The 17,904-nt window shown below is 41.9% G+C and overlaps 1 long non-coding RNA gene across 1 annotated transcript in view; it reads right to left on the bottom strand.

Moving 5' to 3' along the window:
- Positions 1 to 1,843: 1,843 nt before the first annotated feature.
- Positions 1,844 to 17,904, bottom strand: part of LOC310687941 — a 34,709-nt gene continuing 18,648 nt past the window's right edge. The window contains exon 3 of the long non-coding RNA XR_014516661.1: positions 1,844 to 1,932. This is a non-coding gene — a long non-coding RNA (uncharacterized lncRNA). The remainder of the gene's footprint in view (positions 1,933 to 17,904) is intronic.

The raw sequence follows: 17,904 nt of genomic DNA, 5'->3' as shown, positions 1-17,904 counted from the left end.
TATTAGAATTTACCGTATTGTGCAAGTGCTTTATCTGAAAAAATTGATCTATATTTTGCATTAGGCGATTAGCATCTAGATAAGCTGCTATTTAAATCCCATATCTTTGGAAGAGGCATATCACATATCTGTTTGCATATCTCAAATTTGTTGAGTATGCCAACCAACTGAAAGATTCTACTATACAGAAGTAAAGCTAATGGTGGAACCCTAGAAATTAATCCTTTCTTATCCCAAATCTGGGGGGTTGAAACAAGGTATTTTCTCTGAGAAGGAACCTGAAGACCTCCAAAGGTTCTCAGAGTACAATTCCCATCGTCTCTGACCATTGGCTGTGGCTGGAGCGCCGCAACACCTGGAGTGTCATGGCTACCCTAGGGTTAAAGGTCAGGATTTGTTACTCAAGCACAGAAATACTCCGACCATATTACATTGTTCAAGATACTCGTCTCACCACTTAGCTGAGTCAAGATTAAAGATGTTAATAAAGATCCATAATAATATAGTATTATGCTCAGAAAACCAATCCCATATTTTTCTTTTTCTTTCTGGAAAACCTATGTAATTACCGGGGGTTGGGAGGAAGGATCCTGCTGTAATAAATTGTGATATGCTATGTCATTATCACAGTGCACTTCGTGAAACATATACAGAGATCAGCTTTTGCGTAAACCTCATTTTTGCTTTCCACAGCCATAAAAATACTGCATTGGTTCTTTGCATCAAGAGTCCTTCTGATATTCTGAATGACAGATATATTATTTGCTAATACATTCTCAGGGTTTGAACTGATTTTGATTTATAGATAACTTTACTGGGGAGTCCCTTCCCCATGATATATACAAGCACACACATACAAACATTTTTAAAGAAACATTTGCCACGGGGGGGGGGGGAATTCTCCATAAGCTCTTAAACAAGTAATGGGTTAAAAACAACAACCATCCGATACATCTCAAACTGGACTGAAAATTGAGGGGGTAAGATTTAGTTTTATTCACAGCACGTGGAAATTGTATGATTTGTTCTTTCCCTGTTGGCATCCGTCTGTCTCTAAATTCTATCATTTTATGATTCTATGTGTGCCTTTGACCTGTCCTGGAGATCAAAGACTACCTTGTCTGTAGCTGCTCCCTGTTGATGAAATTCCTTGCCCTGGGAGGTCTGCCTGGCACCAACTTCGCCATTGTTTGAGTAACAGGGGTAAATATGCTATTGTTTACCTGCACATTTGGGCAGCGCCGGGTATTCGTTGCTTTTACTTTGATACAGTTCAATGTTTCTGTACTACAATTACAGTATTTTATTTCTTCTGGACTAGTTGTACTGGACAGCATCTTAAAAAGCAGAGACATCACCTTGCCAACAAAGGTCCGTATAGTTAAAGCCATGGTTTTCCCAGTAGTGATGCATGGAAGTGAGAGCTGGACCATAAAGAAGGCTGATCGCCGAAGAATTGATACTTTTGAATTATGGTGCTGGAGGAGACTCTTGAGAGTCCCATGGACTGCAAGAAGATCAAACCTATCCATTCTGAAGGAAATCAGCCCTGAGTGCTCACTGGAAGGACAGATCCTGAAGCTGAGGCTCCAATACTTTGGCCACCTCATGAGAAGAGAAGACTCCCTGGAAAAGACCCTGATGTTGGGAAAGATGGAGGGCACAAGGAGAAGAGGACGACAGAAGACAAGATGGTTGGACAGTGTTCTCGAAGCTACAAACATGAGTCTGACCAAACTGCAGTGGAAGACAGGAGTGCCTGGCGTGCTCTGGTCCATGGGGTCACGAAGAGTCGAACACGACTAAACGACTAAACAACAACAGTTGTTTCAAGAAGCAATACATCAATTCAATAAACCAGGGCACTCTGGCAGAAATGGTCCAGTTTCTTTTGAGTGACAATAATAGCTTTGTAACACAGAGACCTCTATGCTCCAGCTGCAGAAAAGAAAAGAAAAAAGTCAGAAAAAAGGAGTTAGAAAAAATCACTATAAATTGTGATAAACATAACCTAACCTCTACCTTTTGGTATGAATCCACACTAATTTCTGCACGTACATATGAAACCAACAAGAGGTCTCCCCCCTGACCCACGCCCCTGAGATGGAGAACAAAATCATTTACAGGTGGGGGGGATGATGACTTGTAGGGCCTCTGAGGGTGGATCCACACATAGGGGAAAAACACTATGAATAAGTCAGAAATTATATCGTTATAACAAAATAAAAAACCCCTATGGAAAAATGTGTATAAAAATTTCCTGCTCTCTGGCGCCATCTGGTGTTGTTGCATGTTTATAGTGCATCCAAATCATCATTTCTTTACTAGTGTAGATGAGTCCTGAGAAAGCCTGCTGTTTTCCTATCATTTTTATTCATTTATACCCCGACTTTTTCCCTAATGGGACTCAAGGTGGCTTACAGAAAAAAACACAAGAATTGTTAAAAACCTAGGAAAAACAACAACAATTAAGTTTTAATGGAATTAGAACTATGCACAGATATAAAGTCTGTCTGGAATAGGCATAGGCAAACTCGGCCCTCTAGATGTTTTGGGACTACAACTCCCATCATCCCTAGCTAACAGGACCAGTGGTCAGGGATGATGGGAGTTGTAGTCCCAAAAACATCTGGAGGGCTGAGTTTGCCTATGCCTGGTCTGGAACATACCAATAATTACAACAAAAATAGCACAGCACCAGCCCTTCCATTAAAAGCAGTCAGTTCCCAAAAGCCTGTTGGAACAAGGAGGTCTTTGCCTGCCGGAGGAAGGGCAAGGTGGGAGCCAGTCTGGCTTCTCCAGGGAGGGAGTTCCAAATTCTGGAAGCCACCACCCAGAAGGCCCTCCATTGCATTCCAACAAAGCATGCATGTGAGGCGGGCAGGACTAAGAGAAGGGCCTCTGCTGAAGATCTCACAACCCAGGCAGGTTTGTATGAGGGAATACGGTCTTTCAGGTATCTTGGACCTAAGCCATATCGGGTTTTACAGGGCAGTGGAGCTGTTTTATCAGGGAGTTGTATGCTCTCTATAACCAGCCCCGGTCATCAATCTGGCTGCGGTTCTTTGAGCCAGTCGAAGTTCCTGAGCACTTTTCAAAGGCAGACCCACACAGAGAGCCTTATAGTAATCCAGAAGGGTTGGATCTAAGGCGTGTCGCTGTGGCAAATTAAGACGCCTCCAGGCGCAAGCACAGCTTGCACACAAGATTTAACTGTGCAAATGCACTCCCATGCCAGGCCCAGAGACTGCAGAAGCATCATCACTGGCGTTATTCAAATTTCTGCCTACCGTAAGTGACACACGCAGCTAATATATCACTTCATGTATTTATTTTCCGATGAGCGAATGAAAACCAGCGATATTATTTTCCTACACCTGGCACAGGCAGATGAGGAAAGTCAGGTCATGTTCCAGGTGTGCAGTCATTTCTGCTTATCCAGAAGAGTAGCACAAGCACCTAATAAATCAGTATTCTGCTCCCCACCCCACGATGCGGAGGAGAATATGATATATTGGGAGATGCTGGCCTACAAGACAGAGAAATCCAGCTATTATATTTTCCTATGGTTGGCCCAGAGATACCCCAAAAGGCAGGAAGTGATGCAGGTTTGTTCTCAATTCAGAGCAACTTTTTCTTCCCTTCAAGAGCAGCAACCTTGGGGTTGTCCTTAGCGTGTTAAAACCACCTTCGTGTTTTTCAGGTTTGGGTCCATTTCTGAAGCCATTTATTCTAATTCCCCATTTGAAGAAAGTAGTATTTTCGAAGTAAAAAAAAAATGGCCTGTGGGAATTTATCCTGGTGGCTATTTGTCCTTGGTCAGGCTGCGCCCTTCATGGGTCCTTGAGACTTCTTCCTCAGGCCCTTGACCATAAGCTTGAGCAACCAGGACTCATTGTGACATGAATTAGCACAAGATATGCCCTCAAAGAGCTGCTTAGTGCTCCTTAATTGGCTGTTTACCCTTTGGAGCTTTGTATGGCCATCCTCGCAGGAACAATGGCAAGCGTCCCAGTTGTGCAAAGATACCCTTGGCAAATATTAACTTCCTCTTTCTCCATCAACTTAAAACCTTCACTTAAGCGAAAGCCAAGGATATCTATACATTTTCCAGGACTCGCCGATTCACAGCATTGTTCAGCCCAGACACTGAGATCCAGCGCCGACGGCCTTCTGGCTGTTCCCTCATTGTGAGAAGCCAAGTTACAGGGAACCAGGCAGAGGGCCTTCTCGGTAGTGGCGCCCGCCCTGTGGAACGCCCTCCCTTCAGATGTGAAGGAAATAAGCAGCTATCCTATCTTTAAAAGACATCTGAAGGCAGCCCTGTTTAGGGAAGTTTTTAATATTTAATGCTGTATTGTTTTTAACACTTGATTGGAAGCCGCCCAGAGTGGCTGGGGAAACTCAGCCAGATGGGTGGGGTATAAATAATAAATTATTATTATTATTATTATTATTGTTATTATTATTATTATTATTATTATTATTATTATTATTATTATTATTATTATTATTTCAAGCCAGACTCAGCTCAAGCTGCGAAGTGAGAAGACCTCAGATGAGCCAGTCAGGGAGGCTAATAGGCCCGCCCTGGAGAAAAATGCCAGCCAGCCCAGGACTTTGATTTTGCCACAGTATTGAGCCAACTAAAAGTACTCATGGAATACAGAAAAAAATTGCTAACTATCCACCTGTAACCTCAGAGGCATGTGGCTCTCCCAACCTTCGTATGTGGCCCTTGGAATCCTCTCCAGGCCATGCCCTGAGTGGTTTTGCTTGCCTGATAATGCCTCTTCCTTGCCGGACCGAGAACACGGGTGGAGAACAGCATGTGAATGTGTACACAACTATGGGGTGTATGGGGTTGTGATAAGAATTTTAAGGTCTTCGATATATAATAAATGTTCATAAATGTACCAACCAAGCACATACATAGATCAGCACAGGAAGACCGACCTGAAACCATTTTGACTCCCAAACTGACCAAATGTTTTCTCTGCAAGGAGGGAGAGAGTCAGGGAGCCTTCCCATTGTCTCAGGAATTGAGTAATCACCATTTCAAAGGGTGACAGACTACCAGGAAAGGCAATCAGATAAGGCATTATCAGATAACCTGGCAGACAGGAAAAACAACAACATTTAAATTTCTGTTTTAGACCACCTTTTCTGTGATGTAGGTATGATGTTTGTGGGTGGTGGTCTTGGGTTAAAATGTCTATATAAGGGTAGGAGCACCCTGTTGCAACAGATCGATAAAGATCAGGCTTACTAGCTGCTTTGCTTCTCAATATTCTCTGGTTGGCCTATGTTATTTTCTCCTACCAATAGGGAACCCATGTAAGGACTCTATACGGGCTCTTGGATACCCCTAAGGGAAAAAGGGAAGATTTGGTTTACAACAGGGTATGTACTTTTGGTAGGAGACATTTCATGCTCCATCTGGAGTTTTGACCACCTTTGGTCCCCTTTCCCTGCACTCAGCTCTCACCTTGCAGCTCCTAGAAGCTTGCAGCATGCAACAGCAGCCACACCCTGGAATGGCTTCGACTGGCCAGCTAAATCTGGTGAGGGTGGCCGATGGGTCTCAAACCCTCAGTGAATTAGGGTCTTCCCCTGCCTGTGAAGACAGGCATCGGCAGACTGAGCGGAAGAAAAGGCACAAAGCATTTCTCTTAGGTATAATGGGTACATATATACCAAGAGATTTGAGGAGGGTATTCATGTACGCAACCACCGCCACAAGAACAATTAATAGCCAAAGGTTGGAAAGGAGAAAATATGGAACAAAGAACAAAAATGGAATGGCAGGCGAAATTACTGGATTATGTAGAATTGGCGAAAATAACAGGGAGAATTTGGAATCAATCAGGTCAAAGGTTTAATAGAGAATGGGATAAATACATATTATATTTAAAAGAACACTGTAATCATATGAAATCTTTGGCAGGCCTAGAATGACTCCTGCAAAGTCACATAAATTACAGACGTTTTAGAAAAACTGAAGTCAGGCAATAAATAATATACAGTTGATATAGAAAACTTAGAACCCACGATGGGGAGATCAGAAGTCATAATAGGAAACTCTTATGTATAAAAATATACTGGTTTGGGGAGTTTTTTTGTTTTTTTATATAGGTCATTTGTTATTTGTTTCGTTAAAATGTTTTTATTTGTTTTGATAAAGTGTTTAAAATCAATAAAAATTATAAAAAGGGGGGGGGGAGAGAAAAGGCACAAGGCAATCTCTCATGAAGACTTGACTGAACTTGGCCATCCCAGGCCCCCTCTCAAATAACGTACCCATCTTAAGGTTGCACTCTTGCTTAGGAGTAAGCCACTGAATTCAGCACACCTACTCAAGTCATTCTTGTATGGTGTCCTTATTTTGCTTTCATGTTGCCATCATTTTTAAGGATAGAGGTTCTATAATGCAGTCTGTGTAGCTCAGTACACCAAACTGGTTCACAAGACCGCTGGATGTGCAGGATCCCAGAGAGCTTTGCTCCTTCCCAGTCCTTCTTACTGCCCTGCCCTGACCTAAACCAAGGATTGGCTTAGGGTCCTCTCCAAACTTGGGCTCAAGGTTAAGCTCTCTCCTTCCTAACCATGAGCTGCAGCCAATGTCTCACTCAGCCACTGTGTCTTGTTCATTGTCTTTAGCAGCTGCACAACAGGTCAACATAAGCAGGCGAACCTTTCCTTGCTGCTTTTATCACTATTCTGGAAAATATTTAATCTGCTGATTTGTGTTGTGGCTATGCCATTACTAGAGGGTAGGATCCTTTGGCTTTGATCCACACATAGCGTTGCAGCCAAAGAATCCTAACATCACCTCAAATGTACAAAATCTCCATCTTCTTTTGGTGAGCTAAGAAATTCAAGGTGCAAGCACACCTGAACTCATTTACTTTCCGTTTCATCCTTCAAAATCTGAAGAATACGGTCAGCTAAGTTGTGTTTTGCCCACTCTAGGGTTGTTTGGAATAAGGGCGGTCGTTTTCCTTTACTGAGCAATGAAAAGGTTCTTATTGTGCAAAGAAAAACCGACAGAGCCATAAAACATGTAGCCTAATAGCATAAAGAAGGGAAATATCTGCTGGGATCTTGTCAAAGAACGGTACACTTGCTTCTGAGCAGAGCACAGAACATGGAGTACAGCTGAATGCATTATGGGTGCTTTCAGACTGCCACTATTTATCTGGAAGGCTTCAAGCGCAGAGCAGGACTTTAGCTTTGCACAATTAAAGCGAATCAAAGTGTTCTGTTGCCTAAGTGCAACTACGCCACTTAAAAAAGAAAAAAAAAGACTTTGGTAATTTGAAAAGGAAATGAAAAGGGGGAGGAACAAATGGTTAATGAGAATATGAATAAGCATCCTGCAAACAAATCAGTGTGAATACTCATTGTCATATAACTGCCCTGCAAACAAATCAAAACGAATGCTCAATAATAATAAATATGGGCATAATGCCACCGTCATGCAAGGTTAGTGCTAGCAGACCAGGATGAACGCTGAATGAACAAGTTGTTCTTTGACTGGCAGACTTAACATGCAAGAGTTGAATGCCCTTTACTGAAGGCTATTTTAATGTGCTGTGATCTACACAGAACTAATGCAATGTGATGTACATAGGCAAATGTCTTTTATTTCTTTTGTATTATGCAGTGCAGATGCTAGGCGGCCACGTTTACTAAAATGGTGTCGTAAGGCTCTCAGCAAAACAATGCAAATCATCATTTATTTATTTTTGAATTCATTTTTATTTGATTTCTCTGAATCTCACATCCCCCATCCCTTCCAAGTGTTCTAATGTGAACATTTTCAGCTACATATTATTTCCTAATCTATATTTTGTATTCATCCATATTATCCCTAACACCTGTTTACATTACAAGTGATATTAAAATCCTGCTAATGTTTTCATCTGCTTACAGTGGTCACCTAAAAAAATTCCTTCCAGTAGCACCTTAAAGACCAACTAAGTTAGTTCTTGGTATGAGCTTTCGTGTGCATGCACACTTCTTCAGATACTTCAGATACTTCAGATACTTCAGTGTATCTGAAGAAGTGTGCATGCACACGAAAGCTCATACCAAGAACTAACTTAGTTGGTCTTTAAGGTGCTACTGGAAGGAATTTTTTTATTTTGACTATGGCAGACCAACACGGCTACCTATCTACTAGTGGTCACCTAAGTAAATTATAAATTTTGCCCATTCTTTGTTAAAGTTTTTGTCCTCTTGGTTCCTGAGCCTTCCAGTCATCTTTGCCATTTCAGTGTAGTCCATCAGCTTCATTTGCCATTCTTCTCTGGTAGGGACTCTTTCTTCTTTCCATCTCTGGGCGCAAATCATCATTAACTACAGGGAATGTATCCCTTGTGAGATGGATATTTCTCTCCTGGAGAATGTTCCGAGCTGTTGTGAGCAGCGGGATGTGCAAAAAATGACTTGGACTTAGTTTGGGATTTGGGAGCTGCTAAAACAAGGGCATGCAAAAATACTGGCGCGGTCACCTGAGACTGAGTTTCGTCCCTAGTGGATGGCACAAGTTTATCTCGCAGTGGCCAACCAGATGCATCCAATAAAGCCTACTGATAGGGTAAAGGTAAAGGTAAAGGGATCCCTGACCATTAGGTCCAGTCGTGACCGACTCTGGGGTTGCGGTGCTCATCTCGCTTTATTGGCCGAGGGAGCCGGCGTACAGCTTCCAAGTCATGTGGCCAGCATGACTAAGCTGCTTCTGGCGAACCAGAGCAGCGCACGGAAACACCGTTTACCTTCCTGCCAGAGCGGTACCTATTTATCTACTTGCATTCTGACGTGCTTTCGAACTGCTAGGTTGGCAGTAGCAGGGACCGAGCAACGGGAGCTCACCCCGTCGTGGGGATTCAAACCGCCAACCTTCTGATTGGCAAATCCTAGGCTCTGTGGTTTAACCCACAGCGCCACCTGCGTCCCTATTTAGGGTACAGTGGCAATGATTCTCTCTTGCTGTGCTCCAACAACTGGCATTCTGCATCCTGACTAGCAGCCGCTGGCAGTCTTATCCTCCATAAATCAGGCCCCTTTTAAAGCCATCTAAATTGGAGGCAGTTGGCACATCTTGTCAGAGCAAAAGCCACAGTTTAACTCTGCACTGTGTGAAGAAGGATCTCTTCTTTGCATGCCCTGAGTTGCCCACCATTCAGTTTCGTTGGGCGACCCTGACCAATTATGTGTGTAGCACATTAACTGATTTACCCCATGAAAGAATAATATATACATTATCCTATATATTAGACACAATACATATATGTTTAATTATGCATTGGAGTTGAATGGAGTTCAGAGACGACCTAACCTGGGGAGAAAACAGCAAAGACCTGATGAAGAGAGCACAGCAGAGGTTATATTTTCTGAGAATCCTCCGGAAAAATAATCTCTCTTTTTTTTAAAAAAAAAATATTTTATTGCAAGTTTTAAACAAAAGAAAATCACCAAACATATAGAATACCTTCACCAAAAAGTAACAAACAAAAGAAACACAAGTAGACAAAAACATAAACATAGAATAAAAAAAGTCATAACCGTTCATATCTCATTTTTCCATGACTATCTGGACTTCCTCACACCTCCCTTTCCTGCGTTCTCCATAGTAAAATTATAAACAGCAATTTATTACCTTATTTCAATTCTTATTTTCTAGTTCTCATATATTATGCCTCAGACTTTAAATATTTTTGTCAAATGCTTCGCTACTTAGTTTGGACATAACATTACTTCAAGTTTCATCTTTATCATTAAAATCCACTTATTCTCATATATCTTTCAACTAAATTGCTGATGCCATGTTATTTCCTTTCGTGCACTTTCTTAACATTCATACAACTTATAATATTTTTGTAAATAGTCTTTAAACTTTTTCCAGTCCTCTTCCACTGTCTCTTCTCCCAGGTCTCGGATTCTGCCAGTCATTTCAGCCAGCTCCATGTAATCTGTCAGTTGCATCTGCCATTCTTCCAGCGTGGGCAAATCTTGTGTCTTCCAATATTTTGCGATGAGTATTCTTGCTGCTGTTGTTGCGTACATAAAAAAAGTTCTGTCCTTCTTTAACACCTTCTGGACAACAATGCCTAAAAGGAAGGCCTCTGGTTTTTTGGGGAAGGTATACTTAAATACCTTTTTTAACTCATTATAGATCATTTCCCAGAAGGCCTTCACTCTCGGACAAGTCCACCAGAGGTGAAAGAATGTTCCTTCAGTCTCCTTACATTTCCAACATTTATTATCATGCAAATGGTATATTTTTGCAAGCTTGACTGGGGTCATGTACCACCTATATATCATTTTCATAATATTTTCTTTCAAGGCATTAGATGCCGTGAACTTCACACCGGTGGTCCATAACCTTTCCCAGTCTGCAAACATAATGTTGTACCCAATGTCCTGCGCCCATTTTATCATGGCTGATTTAACTGTTTCATCTTGAGTATTCCATTTTAACAGCAAGTTGTACATTTTTGAGAGTACCTTAGTCTTGGGTTCTAACAATTCTGTTTCTAATTTCGATTTTTCCACCTGGAATCCTATCTTTTTGTCCAAATTAAAAACCTCTTTAATCTGAGCATAATGTAACCAATCTCGCACTTTGTCCTTTAATTTCTCCAAACTCTGCAGCCTCCAAGTCGGAAAAACAATCTCTCAAAGGACCTGTTGATGGCATTTTATCATTGTACTGTAGAGAGTGTATTAACTTATGGTCTCTGTGTGTGGTTTGGGAGCTGCACGGCCAGGGAAAAACCAATGCTGTCCAGGGTTGTAAAGACTGCAGAGAGAATAACTGGGTGCACTCTTCCCACCTTGGATCAAATCTATGCTGTCAGGTGCCATAAGAAAGCAGCAGAGATAGCACAGGATAGTACGCACCCTGGAAATGATTTCTTTCAGGTTCTGCCTTCTGGAAGAAGGTATAGGGTTATCAAGGCCAGGACTAGCTGCCTGAGAAACAGTTTCTACGCAAAGGCAATTCTGGTTCTAAACACAGCATAAGGAGTCTCTATAGTATATTGTATTTTAAAATGGGATTTCAGAGTTTTTAGGGGTTTTTGAATGTTTTATGTAGTTTTTCAATTTCATTGTTCTGTATGGGACATTGACAATAAAGATATTGTATATCGTATATCATATTGCATTAATAATTTACCCCATGAATATCCTTAAATATACTACAGTGGTACCTTGGTTTAAGAACAGTCCTGTTTATGAACGATTCAGTTTATGAACTCCGCAAAACTGGAAGTAATGTCCTGGTTTGCAAACTTTACCTCGGTCTAAGAACGGAATCCGAATGGTGGAAGGGCACCAGTGGCGGGAGGCCTCATTAGGGAAAGCGCGCCTCAGTTTAAGAACAGTTTCAGTTTAAGAACGGACTTCCGGAACGGATTAAGTTTGTAAACCGAGGTACCTGCATTGCAGGGGCTTTTACTAGAAGACCCTCACAGTCCCTTCTATGATTCTGTCTGGCAACTTATGCCAGTGAAGCAGATTAGCCAGGAAGGAAGGCTCATCGTCTTCAGAACACTTGTTACTCATTTATACAAAAAAGAACGATGTGTGGCTTAGCCAGGTGCCAAACTCAGCCAAGTGAAAGATGCCTTAAGCAAGTCATGGGTGTTTCGGGGGAAAGTTGGAAACTGGTTCTGTGCAACTGAATTCTTACAGATCAGTAGTTGCTGACTATTAATCATCTTGGCTTGTGACCTCTGCAGTTCCAGTTGTGCTCATGCAGCTATAAATAGAGATCAGATGCCTGTGCTATGCAGATGAATGTAGTTGCAGGTAATCTTCCAGATCCTCCTTATAGTACAAGAATGTGGGGAAATTCAGCAGCCAGAAACATCCTAGCCAGACACTGGAGAGACCTGTCAGGAGTAAGCATGGACCAATGGTATCAAATGGTATGGAAAACAGCCTTATTAGAAAAACTAACCAATAAACCAGGGGTTGGCAAACTTTTTCATCCGGGGGCCGGTCCACTGTCCCTCAGACCTTGTGGGGGGGCAAGACTATATATTGTGGGGAAATGAATAAATTCCTATGCCCCACAAATAACCCAGAGATGCATTTTAAATAAAAGCACACATTCTACTCATGTAAAAACACACTGATTCCCAGACCATCCGTGGGCTGGATTTAGAAGGTGATTGGCCCGGATCCGGCCCCCGGGCCTTAGTTTGCCTACTCATGCAATAATCGGACACAGGGAAAAATAGAAGAAGATGCCTTCACCCTGGTATGGTTCCCCTTTATCACATACACAGCCCAACAAGACAACAACAAGAATCTGCCGACAGCATACAAATTAATCTGGCTAACCTGGCTCAAAAATACACATTCACACGCCGCTCACACATAAAAACAATTCTCAATACAGCTAACCAAAAACAACCAACCACACCCTAAAGGTAAAGGGACCCCTGATCATTAGGTCCAGTTGTGGCCGACTCTGGGGTTGCGGCACTCATCTCGCTTTATTGGCCGAGGGAGCTGGCGTACAGCTTCTGTGTCATGTGGCCAGCATGACTAAGCCACTTCTGGCTAACCAGAGCAGCACACAAAAACACCGTTTACCTTCCCGCCGGACTGGTACCTATTTATCTACTTGCACTTTGACGTGCTTTCGAACTGCTAGGTTGGCAGGAGCAGGGACTGAGCAACGGGAGCTCACCCCGTTCTGGGGATTTGAACTGCCAACCTTCTGATCAGCAAGTCCTAGGCTCTGTGGTTTAACCTACAGCACCACCCGTGTCCCTCAATCACACCCTAGGCTACCCATAATCTCTCTCACCACCAAGGAAACGCAACGAGCAAATAGTAAGAGAACCCATACAAGTAACGCTGATACAAAACCCCACACATACACTAAGGAGAACAGAAGCATAACCACCTGACCCCACCCCTCTTACCATTCCCCTCTTCCCCTCTCTTTTCTTCCTAATTGTTCAAACCAATTCATGAACCAGGAACTTATACATTGACCACTAATAATGAACCATGAGTTGTAGATATTACTCCACATTTATTATGCTATATTTGTGATATACAATTGACATGAGAAAACTTTATATTTATATTAATGTTATACTTGTTTGCATAACATTATTCTTGTTTATAAAACCCAATTAAAAAAAAAAGAATGTGGGGAAATGAAATGGAGGAGGGTCTTTGCTAGTCCCCTGCTAAATGTATTCTTTCGCATGCAAAATAATAATAATAATAATAATAATAATAATAATAATAATAAATTTTATTTATATCCCGCCCTCCCCAGCCGAAGCTAAAATGCATTCAGTATTTTACCCACTGTATGCAGTGGGGCTTCAGGGATAATGTTATTTTTACTTTTTACTTTAATTTTTGTGCCCGACTAGCTGGACCCTGTCTCCTGGCTGAGCTCTGCCAGTTGTCTGCAACTCAGTCTTGACTGCCTAGCAACTCCTTCCAGCAGCACAGTTTAGCTTTCTTCCCTCTCAATGAAGCCGTATTGCCTAGATTCTCTTATTGGAGAACAGGAATAGGAACACATAAAGGAAATAAATGCCAGCTGTCATCACAGCAGTTCACATCATAATTGCTCAGGTGTCAGGACTGTCTCTGAGTCCGATGCATTTTCTGCGGGGACAAAAATGCCCAGTGTTAAATAGTGGATAGACATAGCAGACGATTCAACGATTTCTCCAAAGCAGCTCTTTATTTGTAAGCTGGAACAGAACTGAACTGAAGGGTTCAGCCAGCCTGCTTATATAGAGCTCCAGTACAATGCAACTGTAACAACTTTCTGCAACTATCCAATCACTGAATGTCACTTTCAATCCCTTATTTGCATATGTGGACCTGAGTGAAAACTATCTACAGTATCCCCCTGCTGGCCCAGGGTGAGAACTTCAGTACATAACACCCATCACAAGGAAGTATCATTTTTCATGGGTAGAAAATGTGCAAAGATTTCCAGCTTTAGCCTAATTCTGCCATTTGCTACCCTCTTAGGAAACGGAATTAAAGCTTTCGTTTAAATGCTTGGCTATTGTTTGACAATTCCTAAAAGCTTTCCTTTTTACCAAAGCAAGAGGTTGTTTGCAGCTCCTAACTCCTATTTATGGAATCAATGTTTCTACTTGTGGTTTTTGTTTGTTTTAAACATGTATATTATTTGACGGAGGAATTGTTTTGTTGTTGATTCCTTAAATTGCTTTTCGTGCTGAGAAGGGAGCCTCTAAATATTGGGAATGAACAAATAAGATTTGTTCTGTTCTCCTTTCTGAACTGTCAAATGCCAATCCTGCCTCTTCATCTCTAATGATCCCATACAGAAATACATCCCATTGAGTTAAGTGGGGCTTATTCCCGTGGATATATAGGATTTCAGCTTAAATGTTTAACTGTGTGGTCCGATGGATTTTTACTCTGAAGCAAGCGCCAAGTGAGAGTACAAAGAATGGCGGTATCTGATGGTTAGATGCTCTGTTTCAAAGCCGGAGGTTGCTTGCAGCTTCTAAAGGGATGCTGAGTAGAGGTTAACATGAAACTCCTGTGGTTAGAAAGCATTTGCTGGGTTGACAGGCCTGTAAATTCCAAGGTGATGACTCCTGTCACCTACATTCTCAGCTGCAACTCAATCTGCTCCAATTCCTCATTGGCCTGGCGTTAGCTTGTTGACAACTGCTGACTCATCGCTGTCATTCATATTATTTGGAGCGTCTCTCCCCCACCCTCACCCCTCCATCTCATCTACGGAAGCAGAACAAAACGTAAGAAGCAACTGTTCCCCCTGTTCAGATCTCCAATAGCAATAAAACAGCCACAATGGAATTAAATTACCATTGTCAAAAGTCCTGCAGTCATGACCGGAACATCACCGGAGCTTTACACTAGACCAGCTCCTTCAGACAAGGTCGGTTCTCAGATTGATCATAAAGGTCGCAATACAGTTCAGTGAACCCAGCCATTTGTGCGAAACCTTCCTTTAGGAGTTATGAGTTAGCAAACTGTAATTCTATGTATAACATCATCCCCTACTGGTTTGACGGGAAAATAGGTTTGCAGTGCTATCAATACCAAATGTTGATCGTGCATTTCTCAGCTCAGAACAGGCAAATATTCAGAGGGTACCATGCTGAATAATCAGAGGTAGACAACATGGTCGCCTCTGGATGTGACTGGACTCCCAGCTTCCTCCATTCTTGACCTTGGGCCATGATGGCTGGGGCGTTGGGAGTCCAACAACAACATCTGCACAGCGCCATGTTGCCTACTGTTTATTCTGTTTGTGGCATATATAGTTGTCTTTCTGCCAATGCAATCGAGGCTGTTTGCAATTTAAATTATTTCATGAAAAATAAAGGTGAAAAAGCATTTTCTTTTCTTTTCTTTTCTTTTCTTTTCTTTTCTTTTCTTTTCTTTTCTTTTCTTTTCTTTTCTTGTTAAGGCAGAATTCTCTCAGGCTGTTTGGTAGTCTTGCCGGATGCAGATGGCAGGAATTTGAAGGCCCGGGCCTCTGCTCTTGCTGTCCCCTCAAGGTGTACACTACAGCCCATAATTTTTCTGGTCTCATTACTAGAGTGCGTGGAAAGGTCATTACTATTTCTGTAACTGCCGATGAGGGAATTGACTCGTTGGCTGCATTTGGACAAGCATGCCATGGATGGATTTAAAGTTGGTTTCATATCCTGACTTGTTTGAGGGCCATTAACCATAGTTCAGATGTGATGGGAAATGGGGAACTATAGTTAACTAAAGGCTTCCTGGCTTCTTTCCCAGCTTCTGCAAAAGGAGCAGCAAGGTAGCACACAAGGCTTATTCCTTAAAGCACTTTGCTTTCCCAAAAGAAGACTGGGAACTGGTAATTTGCCCCTCACTGAGCTACAATTTCCAGCACCCTTAACAAACTACAGTTCCTAGAATTCTTTGGGGAAAGTTGTGTGCTTTAAAAATAGGGTGTGTCTGCAGCTCATATCTTGGTTTAGGAAGCCAAATAAGATTGTCCAAGTGGCACTGGGAGAAGTCTCAAATATGTGGAAGATGGTCTTATGCACTCCAGCATAATGGGGATCAGCTTGATGAAGACAAACAAGAGCACCACCATATCCTGAGTGCACATTTGAAGCATCTCTCAGTGAATCGGTTCCCTTTTCACTAATAATACAAGTACTGATGACTTCCTTTTTCAGTAGTGTCAGAGACAAATCCACTCCTGTGATGGCAATCAGCCTGAAGGAGAAACCTGTCCAAAGCATGGTGCCACGTTTCATCCTAACATACAGAAACTCTGATATGGACATCAAATAAACTGGCTAAGCCAAGGTGTGCCTGTTGGAAAGCCAGTACTGTATATCACCGGTTTCTTATAGAGTATACCTAACAACAGGGCTGGCCCTATGTTGAGGCAAAGTGAGGTAGCTGCCTCAGGTGGCAGATGCTAAGGTGCAGGGAAGCGACAGAGCTGTGGGTACCATGTGGCCTGCCCTGACACTCCTATGCTAAAAGAGGCTCCTGGGAGGCCACTGGGACATTGCTGGAACAACTCTTGGGTTGGGGCAACTGGCTAAAAGGTTTTTAAATGGTTTAAACGGTTCTAATTTTGGTTCGTCTGTTTCATTATGGTCGGGGTGGGGTTGGTTAAATGTTTAGTTGGGTTTGGCTGTTACTTTAATTTGGGTATAACTGTAGAATGTTTATTATTGTTGTTAATATTGTTGCTACTGGTGTTATTGATTTGTTGGTTTGTTTGTTGCTTTTATAGGATATCTTGTTTTTTAATGTTTGATGTTTTGTTGTGCTTTATGTTGTAAGCCGCCCAGATGGGCAGGGTATAAATTAAAACTATTATATTATATTGCTAGCCTGCTGCCCTCAAGTCCCGTGGAAGATACTGTCCTTTTGCCATGTTCAACTACCAGTCAAATTGGCTTCTGTATGTGCCTTGGGGGAGGGAGCTATCTTGTCTTTGCTTCAAGCAGCAAAATGTATTGAGCCAGCCCAACTTAACAAATTATTTTCACAAGTTGTGATGATGCACGCACAGTTTCTCGCTTCTCCATTATATATTCCAGTTAAAATATAAAAATAAAAAGTCGTGTGTGAAGCAGGCCTTAGCTTTCTCTCTTTCTAGGGCTCAGCTGCCATCTATAATATGGGGATAATACTACTGGCCTAGTTTATAGGGTTGTGATAAAGATTAAATATAATGCATGCAACGTGCTTAGGAAAAACATTGTATAAATACCGAGCATTCTGCGCAATGGGATGCTATTGTTGGAAGCGGACAGAAAACCAAATATAAAATAAACGGCATGGATACTACTGAATATGAACATTCCTGCACAGGGACACTAGCAGATAACTCAGTCTTCCAAGGCAGGCGGGCAGAATATGTTTGCAAAAATAGCAAGAGTGGGGAAAACAGCTTCCTAACAGTGTGGCTAAGCTTCAAAGAACGCTGAAAGATTTATCGCAAATCCGAGAGGCAAAGAGAATGAAAACATAAAACTGTTGATATTGCTGCTTTTGTTGACACAACAGAAAGTGAAAATTGCTGATGAAGACCCTGCAGTCTGAAACTTAATCCAGATTTGGATACATTAGAGAATATATTTGAAGGAAATGGAGCATGTTTGAACAGCTATTATGAAACACAATAAGGCCGGAAGAACTGCTCATTCTGGAAATATCAAGTGCAGTTTCATAGGTTGTTAAACACTAACATGGAAGGACCATTTTAGCCTTATTCAGACATAGAGAAAGAATTCTCTGGCAATACATGATAACTGATTGCTTACCTAGAACATGGAATGCTTCAGAATTCTGTGGTCAAGTTTCCCAGTGCATCAGACCTGGTCATGATTCCTAAATTTGCCTCTGCTTGCC

This window comes from Podarcis liolepis (genome assembly GCF_965112155.1).
Source record: "Podarcis liolepis genome assembly, chromosome: 10".
NCBI lineage: Eukaryota > Metazoa > Chordata > Lepidosauria > Squamata > Lacertidae > Podarcis > Podarcis liolepis.
This window is presented reverse-complemented; position numbering and strand designations above follow the sequence as displayed.